The following is a 12,163-nucleotide window of genomic DNA, read 5'->3' on the forward strand; positions in this document are numbered from 1 at the left end:
ATCATTTTATTTGTATTCCATTCCACCCTGATTTCCTATGCCATGCTCTTCTCTGCGGTGCTGCTGCTGTACATTTGTCTGGTGATTTGACCTTCGTGCTATCTGCTGCATTTTTTAGTATCAGGTGCAGTGAGTGACAGTTATTGGTCTGGTGTCAGTGGCTAAGGCTCAGGCGTTACCTCTCTCTCAGGCTGATCTCATTTCCTGCACACTTCCTCTGTGGCGTTAACGGCTGGCAGGCTCATGCACATTCTGGCTGAGGCTCACACAGCAGGGAAAATGAAAGAGGAGCCATGGCTACCATGGTAGTTAATAAGTACAATATAATTGTGTACACTGAAATTTCACCCTTGCATTTGCTTCAAAAGTCCAATTGCTTAAATATATAAACAAGATGTGTCGTGGCAACTATGATGATAATAATATGTCATGTCTGTGTGAATGTTTCTGAGCCGTATAGCTGAGCCAAAGAAGCACAGATAACGTCATTTGTTAAGTTTTTATTTAACATCGCATTCAAGCACTTAACACAACTCATGAAGTGAAATATGTATCGCGCAGTTTTAGAAATTTCAAAAAGAAATTGTATTTTTACAATGTGTTCATTAATCAGATGACTTCCTCCAGAAAGTTAAAAACAAGGAACCAGAAAGCCTTATTTTTGATGCATTGTATAACGGCTTGAGAAGCCCCAGCCTAACTGAATCACATTAGAGTATTGTTGTATGTTGTATAATGATGATGATTGACCGAGAATGAATGCATGCACTAGTGAAGATTATATTGTTCAAAACCACTTCTGAGAAAACCCCCACCTGAGTTCAAATATAATGGGCTCTTAGATTGTGTGTGCCCTTACATAAGGGTTTCAGGAAACAAAGTCTTCAAAAAGGGTCCTTACATAAGGGTTTCAGAAAAAGAAACTTTATGTAAGGACCCTTTTTTTTCTCATACTGAAAAAAAAAAGTTACAGAAAACATATTGTGTTAATACACTATTCTGTGACTTATAGTTTGTCCTACTTTTAACAGAGTATTCCATCTAGCAAGTGATACGTGAAGTCATCAATAAGTCAGGAACGGGGGAACAAGGGGATGTAAGGTCTACTTTTGTATCTCAGCTTGTGTGCTACATATATCTGCTCTTTATTCATTCACCAAAAAATGATGGCCCTATCTTTTTTTTTTTTTTTTCTTCTTAAAACCGATGACATATCACAAGACACTTGCAGGTTTTAGATAGATAGCAGGAGTAAGACCGGCGCTGTAGACAGAGGTGGCTGTGTTTTATTTGTTTCATCTTAGGAAATATGTTTATTTACAAAGTTATTTATTCAAGACTTTCAACACACTCGCAATCAAATAGAAATCACTATATCTTCAATTTACCAACTGTTCAATTCCATAACTTTCAATCTGTATTGGATGATTTTGACTCACTTTGATCACTGCAGAGTGTAATGCAAACACTATTCATTTGTGGGGGGGGGGGCCGCTAAAGGAAACCTCCGCTCAGACCTCCTCCCTGGTTTGTATTTGCCTGTGAGACTTTTGGGTTACACATCCTCAGCATGTTCTACAGTGGAATACAGCCTTCCATTTTGCAGTGTAATGGTATGTCCCGATGTCTTTGATTTTCCTGTCTGGTAGACTGACTGGGGGCCCAGAGCAGAGGGAAAGGAAGTGTGATAAAATGTCCATGGAAAACATGGGAGGCCTCCATCCGACCACTTTAGCTGGGGTTTGTGACCACAGACAAAGATGGATGGAGGCAGATAGGAAGGCCTTAAAACTGATCCCAGCATGGGTGTGAGAGTGTTTTGTTTTTTTACGTCTTACTCTGGCTGAAAGTTTGTTTTCTTTTCTTTTGTATATATATATCTATATATATATATGTGATTTTTCCTAATACAAGTTGTACATAACTTACTGGTAAGATACACCTATTATTACTGATGAAAGAAGGAGTTTCTATTACTGCAGGTAAAACTGGAAGAAGAAATCAAAAAAGCTGCTATAAAAGATAGCTTAAGATGATATTTATTTATGATGCAATGCTTTAAAATTATTTAATTCAACATTGCATTGCCACGTTTCATTACAATGTTCATTAATAATCTATGTTGCAATGATAAAAGTGAAGCGATATGCTTTTACACGAGGGCACTGCAGTCTGGGCATGTGTCTCCACAGAGCTTTACATATTGTATGAGTACACGTCCTTAATGTTGTCTTCGCTCCCCTGTGGCCAAATTGTGATCATTATTTCTTCACAGATACCATGCGCATACAACTGCACCAGAAACTAGGTTTGTCAGAGCTTAGTAACGGAACAAATTTCTCGGACGCATACAATGTTCTGACCACATTTCTCAAACGTGAAAAGCATTAAGAAAACACAGAACAACGTCCTGTAAAGAAGAGCACTTACGGTATCGTGGAATCAAATGTGGACACCAATTAACAAATAGGAAAAATCTATCAAACACACCAAAAAAGATACATGTCAAACTCGCATGAACTAAATTTTCCAGTAATAGCCGTCATGATTTTCAGCATAGGAGACAAAATACCGTCAGTGCATAATGATTTTGTGACTTCTTGACAGCCTGTAACACCATGTGAAAAGCAACACTTGACAACTATTGATTGTTGCACATTCTAAACTTATCATTTAGCCTCAAGAGCCACCAGATGTTGCCATATACTGCAAATTAAACACTTGAGGTGCAGTCGAAGGAGGTGCCAATGGAGATGACAGCCATCAGATGCAATAAGTGACAAATATACATAATTGAGTACAGTATGTTCAGCATACTGAAAAAAAATGTTCTTACTTCCCTTTTATTTGTTGTCTTTTTTTCTTCCACCAAGCTGGTTTTCACCTTATCTTCATTTTCCTTTTTGTCGTTACACCTGCATTAGAGTACATGTGTACAACCTGTTTTAGCAAATATAAAACATGTGCAGAGATGTACACAGTGAACACAAGAGGTTATTTAGGTTCATAGTCAATATTAGAATATATAAAAAATGAAGTCTTGAAAGTCTCTCTAATATTTAGCTCTGAACTGTTTAATAAGACCTACAAACATTTAACAGATAGTCTCAAAACCTAAACCATTTGTCCTGTACGGGATCTTCTTACAAATGATCTGTCTGGGGTTCCCGCATGTCACCTTTGCTGTATGAATAATGATTGGTGCTACAAAAAAAAAACTTTGACCATAATCTATAGACAGTCAAGACAATGTTATTTACATACATGCAAAATCGTAACAGAAGTGAAGAGACATGACTTGTGCATAACATGGTGGAGTTCACTATTGTGTAAAACCCAACATGGGATCTTCACTCAGCATTTTAAACTGAAGCCTCTATGAGAGTCTATGCTAAAGAAAAAGGGGCCTCACAAATCACCACTCTTTAATACTATGTCATTAAACAGGAACTGACACATAAATCGCCGGCGGAATATATTGTCCCCAGGGGGTATATGTTTTGCACCGTCTGGGTGTCTGTCTCCCGTCATGTCGGTCTGGCAAACTTCACATCCAGATCACTATTATTATGGCAAACATTATATTTAACAGAGTATAATGTTTTAGGCACCATGATATAATATCCAGAATTGAAAGTCAGTGTGAGAGAGGCTTGACGTCTATATGTAAAGTATACAGTAGTTTTAGACCTGAGACTGTACAAGGACCAATCGATGGCAGTCACCGAGTGAACTAAGTGGACTTAAATACAAATGATCAATAGTTTATATATACTTAAGATAACTTGCCAGGGCAACAAAGAGATTATATAATCAAGGATGGATGTCAAAATCGCAGAATTGACTTGAAAACTTGAGTCAGGTGAGGAAACAGATAGTCATATAGAAACTATATAACTACAGCTGGAACTAAAACAAACCCATGACTTAATGGGCTCGTAAAAGAGGGCAATTGTGCAGAGACATATCATGGAACATGGATAAAATTACACAATATTACCCAGACCGACTGTCTCTCATATGTCAAACATTCAGACAGTCCAATTGTATCAATGTGTCATCCGCGAACATTGCAGTCGTGACTCACCATAACGGATCTGAACACTGACGCACACAAATAGCCACAAAGAACAATTGTCTAATGTGCTAAAATGTATCAATCGACTGTTTATTCTTATACAGTTATTTATGAACAACATTGGAGGAACGATGCATAACTTACAAGCGCACCATATGTACCCCAATCAGGAAGTACTTATATTTTTAGATTGTAATTCTGTAAAACTGTAATAATAATGTTGTTTATACCATGTGATGATGAACGAGTGACGTCTCTAATCTTGTCTCTCTAGCCCAATTATTTGCCAAGATTCATTTTGGAAAATGTGTATTTTTGAACCATGATTTTGTTGACCTTGACCTTACTTTAAACCAATCAGCTCCCAAGTCATAATCCTAGCCAATTTGATGAAAATTCATCCATGCATTGAGCTACTTTGCACACGTACACACACAAATGGGCGAAAACAATACTCAGCTTCCGGCTTAGCAGGAGTAAAAATGGACAATTGTGCACAGTCCATTGTAATAGCCCTGTCTTATCAAAGTATAATCCTTAGCCCTCTCCGAGATGTTAAAGTGACACAACAATACGGCGGAGGAAATTTGAATTGTCCCAAATGTGCTCGCATGGTCATCGGCGTACAACACGTGTCATCAACTCTATGGTCACGCGAAGCCCGAAAATAGCCTTTTCTTCATAATGAAAACATGGACACATGGTTTCTGACTCAAGTGAGCTCAAAACAAGCACAAACAAAAGCAGTCACCAATGAACACGACAGCCGATCCAGCTCATGCAGAGACGACGTGAAGGGAGGGGAGAAAAGACGGAGTGTGAGTGGGGAAAACAAAGAAGTATTGTTGGGATAGTTACACCCCTGACTTTGACACAGAAGGACGGGGGTTCAACTCCCAGTCATCTCAGTGTGCCCTTAATGCCACCTAATGCCTTGATAATTGTAAGTCGCTTTGGACAAAAGCGTCAGCTAAATGAATGTAATGTGATGTAACAGGAGAGAATGAAGAACTAACCCTAAACAAATTAAATCACATGTCTTTGCTGCCTCCCTCACTCTTTTCCACTCCCTTGTTCTGCCTCTCTCTTTTCCCAACTCATTTTGCTGCCTCACTTTCTTTTCAATGCCCAACCCCCCACTCCATTCCCTCTGTCAGTCTCTGTCTCTCTCTCCCTCCCCACGAGCAGACAGGCAGAGACAGGGCGGCTGTTGTTGTGCTTGCAGTCTGACACTATCAGCTCATAAATCCGTGTCAACAGCTTGTATGTCTCCTCTCCTTGCCTCTCCTTTCCTCTCCTCTCCTCTCATCCCTCCCTCCACTGGTGAAGGAGTGAAGGAACCCATTGACCTGATGGTTCGACTGGCACAGCCACACTTGTGTGTGTTTGTGTGTGTGTGTGTGTGTGTGTAGACAGACAGACAGACAGACAGACAAACAGACAGACAGACAGACAGATAGACAGAAATAAAGCAAAATGTTGAAGCCATGTGTCTATGACACCCCTTCCTCCGTCTCTCCTTCTCTTCTTTCCACCCTGTCTTTCCTTCCCTCGGGCAACTTTTGCCGGCAGACAGTCGTCACTGACAAGCACTTCCTGTGGTTGGGGGTAAACACCTGGGTAATGAGGCCACAGTGCACAACAACCACCAAAAGAAAAGAAAAAAAACAGCCCACCAAGGTTCACATCCTCCATCCGAGCGGATATACAGTATACTGTGCCATCGCATGGGGGCACGTACACAGCCATGTATTCACACACATGCACATAATCCTGGAAAAAGACAAGCACAGACATGCGTACATATAAACACACACACACACACATGCATACTGTATGCTTGGCTCATACTGCTAAACAAGCAAACCAAGCAGCCAACCCAGCGACAGTACGTCAGCCAAAACCCAATACCCAGACTGACTGCAGCGTCGAGCTGAGGCAGTGAGCTGAGGTGAGGGGGAACGAACCGAAGTCGGGGCTCCTTCTGCTCCTTCACCACCACTAATGGTTTATCCTCCAAACTTAGCAACAAATCCAACAGTGTTGTCGGTGAGAAAGTCAGTTTGAACAATTCCGCGGCGCGTCCGAAGACTCCGACCGACTCCGGTGCAGAGTTGTGCCGTGGGTGAAGTTGCGCGGGCTACTGCAGTGAGGTGTAGAGCTGTCAGTCTCGTAGGACAGCTTTGGAACTAATAAGAGAGTGAATTTAAACACTTTCGAAGGGGCTCCTATTTGAGCCATAGAAGCCCAAAACACCCTGGATCTATATATGCAAAGGAAATAAAACTGTTTTTTTTATGAATCTTGTTGTCAAATGTTTTCTTTCATTTGATGTTGAGATGCTTTTTATTCTCAAAGCTTAATACAACTTAAGAAACATAATCCTTTGGAGGCCAAATAGCAATACTACATTTTAATTCCACTCTTGTACCTCACAGTGTTTACTTTCAACCCAATTGATTTCGTCCCAACAGAATCACACATTTCTTCCTTCACTGCCCAAAAAACGTTGAGCACATGCCAAATTGTCAAGGATGCTCCGTGTCAAAAGCAGGCGAGAGTACAAGTGATTCACTCAAGAATCATCTCATTGTGTTATCTCGGGACAATGCGGCGCTGCCTGCTTCTCATGTGTCATCGGGACAACAGGGAAGCCTGCGGTGAATCATCGGCCCTGCCAGACACGTGAAGCCGAGAAGAGCCTTTGAGCTGTTTGAGTTTTGCAAAGGTTCTATTGTCCAAGGGACATCATGCATTGTAATTAAATGGCGTATATATATATATATATATATATGTGCATACTGTATATACATATGGCAGTGTCTGGCTGTGCAGGTGTGTATATATGTGCGCGTGGCCACACGTGTGTCTCTGTGTGCAACGGAATTAGCTGACAGTGAAAAATGTGACCGATTCTCATTTTAATTGCCAATGAAGAAAGGCCTCAATATTTATGGGTTCTGTCCAAACGAGCGGAGGAGCAGAGGTTTAAGCATGGAGGCATATTCCTTATCACAATTAAAAAGTGCTTTAACACGACGGCAACCCCTTGAAGTTAGATTAGCAGTTATATTGGAGAGATCGACCCTGGCTTTGAACAATGGAAACTGAATGAGGAAAAGGGAAATAATTTAACAGAGCCAAAGGTAAGGCTTTTCTTTTGCGTTTTCTCCTCCTTTTTTGAATTAGCCTCACGCAATTTTTTGATAGATTTTCCTCGTGTGGAACTACTAATTTTCTCTTTCTTTTGAACATGAAATTACTTCACGTGTACATGAAAAAAAAAAATACGCTTGGAGTCTGACCTAGGGACTTGATTGAAGGGACCACAGAAGAAAAGAGAATAATAACATAAAAAAAAGGAACTACTAATTTGACAGCACAGTTTGAAATCCCTTTTCAAATCGTCGAAGCTTGGGGACTGACAGCAAAATAAATTCTTCCCAGGCGCAGCCGCTAAAGAAGCAATTGCAATGAGGTTTTGAGTCAACATGACAGACTCGATTGTAAGGATCCGAAACCATATCCTCGCTGTATTGGAGCCGTCAACACGTACACGAATAAAGTATACATCCACCACACAAGTACACACAAACAAGTGTCGACTTTGGAGTTAAAATTCCCATCATTTCAGAGGGGGGGGGGGAAAAAAAGATGTAATTCAGCCAGTTCTTACATTAAGAAAGACGAACCCATGGGAAGATACAGGGCTGCAACCGAGAGCTGTGTAATTAGAGAGAAAGAGAACGAAAGAGAGAGAGAGCTTAACCCCAGGCACAGAAACAGGAAGAGAGAGAGAAGAGAGGGACGAAGAGAGTGACAAGGTGGAGAGAATCGTCCCGTGTTAACCCCAGAGAGGAAAAAGCGATGGGAACAAGGAGGGCAAAACACGGCAAACAGTGAGCAGCTGCTGAGGATTTACATGCTGTAAATTATTCATATCAGCTGGAGGACCACAGAGACACCGAGAGAGAGAGAGAGACAACAGACAAAGAGAGGGGGAAAGAACAAGAAAAAGAAAGAAATCTGGGCTGCGCTAGAAAGAAAGAAAGAGAGATGGAGACGGAGAGAAGTGCAAAGACAGACAGGTATTGTGTACAGTAACAGACAACAAAGGGGGAGTGTAACACTTCACCCCAACCGTCGTGTCTAGACCAGACCATGTCCCTCTCTGACTCCCGTTCAGCCACACCTGCGAGAGCCGCCGTGTTTGCATACGTGTGCTGTTCTCCACTGATTTCGGCTTCCACGCTATGAATCAACATCATGACGTCTGCTATATAAAAAAAAAAGATATTCGAGTGAAAAAAAAAAAAATGATGGAAAGAACATTGATAAAGTATTCACTGATTGTGTTGCAGCTTTGTATGCTGATCACAGACATCCCTGCAGGCAATATGCAGAATCTTAACACCAGAGCTGAACTCATACAGAGTTCAAAACCCAGCAAACATATTACATTATGTATTTGAGTTATACTTTTACTTGAGTTATATTTTTTGTGTCTAGGTTGATTAAATGCATTGCAAGGAAACAAAGAGCCCTAAATGATGTTGATTAAAAAAAAAAGGTTCACAAAATGCCGTTCACCAGAACGAAAATTAATACATTTCTGATCCCCCCCCCCCCCCCCTCCAAAATGATGATGGTTATTTAGTGTCAGACTGCCTCTTAAATTATGTCATCTCTGGTCTTCCCCTCTTTCCCCGTCACCCTCCACTGTGAAATATGGCGCACAGAACACATCAGAAAACACCACATGACAAAACGAGGACCTCTCTGCACTCATTGCACTCTCCCTCTGCGCTCAGTTACACACACTGACGCCCAGGAGCCTTTTGAGAAGATGCTGATCCACAAATTCCCATGGGTTTTGGTGGAGTGGACCGGAGCCAGTGGAAATTGCAAACAAACACTGGAGCTGCTGTGTCTGATGCGAGCACAAACAACCTCAAAGCCCTCATTCTCACACATCACATCTGTGTGTGTGTGTGTGTGTGTGTGTGCGATTGTGCATGTGTTCGGTGTGCGTGAAGGAAAGCGAGAAAGAATCTGTGTGTGTGTGTGTGTGTCTGTGTGTGTGTGTGTGTGTGTGTGTGTGTGTGTCTGTGTGTGTGTGTGTGTGTGTGTGTGTGTGTGTGTGTGTGTGTGTGTGTGTGTGTGTTGATTGCCGGGCCTAGCAGGGAAATTCAAAGGCATCGCAGCATTAGATTTACGAGGACATTCTCAGTAACACGGGCAATAAAACAAAGATCCCAGATCCTGTCAAAAGTTCATATTAGGTCTTATTGTGGCGAGCGAGTGTGGGAGGAAGAGAGAAAAGGGGAGTGTGTGTGTTCATGTGTGTGTGTGTGTGCGTGTGTGTGTGTGTGTGTGTGTGTGGGGGGGGGACGATGGATGGTAGGAAGAGGTGAGACTGGGTGACAAGAACGCAGAGAGACTTTGAGAAAACGAGCCGGAGAGCAGGGGAAACAAACAGAAAACAATTTCAAAAGAACAGGGAGAGAGGAACCTCTCATGACAGGCCAAGGGCGAGAAAGGCCACAAGCGGCAATTCAAAGAGCACCCGAGAGAAACAGTCACCAGCAACCCCCACCCCCCACCCCCCACCCGTCCCGACTCTCCACCCCATGGTTCTAGTGGCCAAGGCCGCACCACATTATGGGTCCCTGGGTTTTTCATAATGGCTGGGTGTGTTCTGATCTGGCGCTAAAGTCATCTGCAGTTAAATCCCATTCCTAATTAGTGGTGGGAACCAGAATGAAAAAGGGAACAAACAGATTGGTCGGGGGAACAATTAAACATCACATATCGCGCCAAGCATGTAATCATGATGCCGTGGATTTCAGCTAATGGCTGACAATATGTCACACACAGACACACACACACACACACACACACACAGATGACTCAGCATCAGGAGCAGATGGGGATTCAGTGTCTTGCACAAGGACTTTGGAGGAGGGACGGATCGAACCAGGAACCTTTTGATCATTAAACTGACGTTCGGCCTCCTGTGAACCAGCTTTGTTTTTGTATAAAGATGTCTTAAGAACGTTTAAAGGACAAAAATGTTAGGAATAAAATATGTAGCGATGTGTGAACCAAAAAGCTTTATTTTTTACTAAGAACTGACATTCCTCAGAGAACAGAATGCCGTTCACCACTTTAAACAGCATGTCCCATTCAAAACACATTGATTAATGAGTGAATAAAGATATTTGTCCGAATTGCTGCATGTGGCAACTCGAAATAGACTGCTAACACATGTACGCGGTGAGGTCGAAGTCTAAAACTACAATGTGTTGACAACATAATTTAGAGTAAAATAATAATATATATCGTGTTCATTCCATGATGACGAATTGCATTATTGTCGGGTGGTTCTTGCTCAGATCACACTTTTGTTAAAAGGCATGAGGAACATTTGTGCTCATACAGTAAGTCCATCAGTCAGACCTGGATAATGACCAAAGACCAGCACCATCAGGCCGGAAGCTGTGACCTCACACACACATTGAAGGGTTTTTGAAGGACTGCTCCTGACTCGCCGGCCTTTTCTCTTCACCATGTAGACCTCTGACTCCAGGTTCAACGAGGAGACCCACCACCCACAGAAGTTCTGAGATGATTTGTCGGGAAGCATCGGGTTGGAGGACGTACCAGAGGCTGTTTTTTGTGGACTGGTGTGAGCTCAACCACCTGCAGCTCCACATCAGCGAAACAAAGCATCTGCTGGTGGTGGACTTCAGGAGATCCAAGGCCTCCTGCTCGTCCTCGTTCCATCAGGGGAGTGATGGTGGAGTTAGGTGTCCATTTGGACAGCAAACTGGACTGGAGCAGGAACTCTCTACAGTGATTGGTTGAACAATTTTTGCAACTTTCATAATCGAGTGCCGCTACTGTTTACTTAATTCAAACTCAAGTTGTTGTAAATCCCTCACTCCTGCACATCAACGTCGTCATCAACACAATCAGTAAACTGCTGAATTACTGTGGCTACTGTTAATTTACTCCTCCACGTTTGGAGCACACTTGGTCCACATTTACGCTTTTCATTCAGTTTACCTTTGAAAATTTCAGTTTATTTACTTCTTGTTGGAAAAAAATCATATTTAATTATTGTGCATTCAGTATTATTATTACTATTTGAAGAATTTCGTATTGTTTTTTTTACTAATTCACTACTTCTTTCCAAACTTCATGACTCCCGGTGGGAATCAATCAGTTTTGCAGCTTTATAAATGTACTTCTGCCCTGGTAAAATGAAAGCCAAAATATAAACATTACATTCCACCGGTTGCACTTTCAGTCTGGCCTTCTTATCCTCAAAGACCAAAGTCACTTGCAGGGAAACCCTTTTGACAGAGTGTCTGCGTTCCGTCTACGATACCCCACTTTCCCTGCGCTGAGACGCTTCTCCCACTTTATGATACAACCCAGACCTTGCATATTTCTTTGCCAGTCATTTCTCCATAAGCTGCTCTCTATCACTGGAAAAAGTCTTCATTCTGTAAATCTGAGGGGTTTTTTTTTACAAACTATTGTGGGCTACATCAGTTAGGACAAAAGAGACTTTAAAGCTCCTGAAACTCATCGGGAAAAAGAAAAATGCTGCACATCATCGTCACATCTTAGGAGAATGTTAAACTTTTAAGTAATGGAAATGTGATTACAGATTCCATCACCGCTGTTGCAGGTCAAATGTAATGGGGTTTACTCTGGATTGGTTTGAGCAAAATACTCAATTAGGGTCTTACTGTTCAGCCCTGTGCCACGCTCCACAGCATTTGATCTCAGCTCACGTGTGCGAGAGTTCACCGCAAAGAGCCGCGAGCTGCACAAACTGTAAATCCCGCATGACACAATCACAACATTAGATCTTGTGAAACTCTTAGTCCAAAGACAGTGCTGTAAGATGTGGCACGGTGATCCAGCAAACCATTATCACTCTGCGGCACACGGACACGGGTCAAGTCAGTTTTTTACTGCGAATTAATCAGCACTAAATTAATCCTTAAAAGAAACGTAAAACTAGTTTATAGACAGTTTTTTGTCCAGTTCGTGTATTTTTTATATGTCTCT

The sequence above is a fragment of the Scophthalmus maximus genome, chromosome 1, assembly GCF_022379125.1.
Source record: "Scophthalmus maximus strain ysfricsl-2021 chromosome 1, ASM2237912v1, whole genome shotgun sequence".
NCBI classification, from domain to species: domain Eukaryota; kingdom Metazoa; phylum Chordata; class Actinopteri; order Pleuronectiformes; family Scophthalmidae; genus Scophthalmus; species Scophthalmus maximus.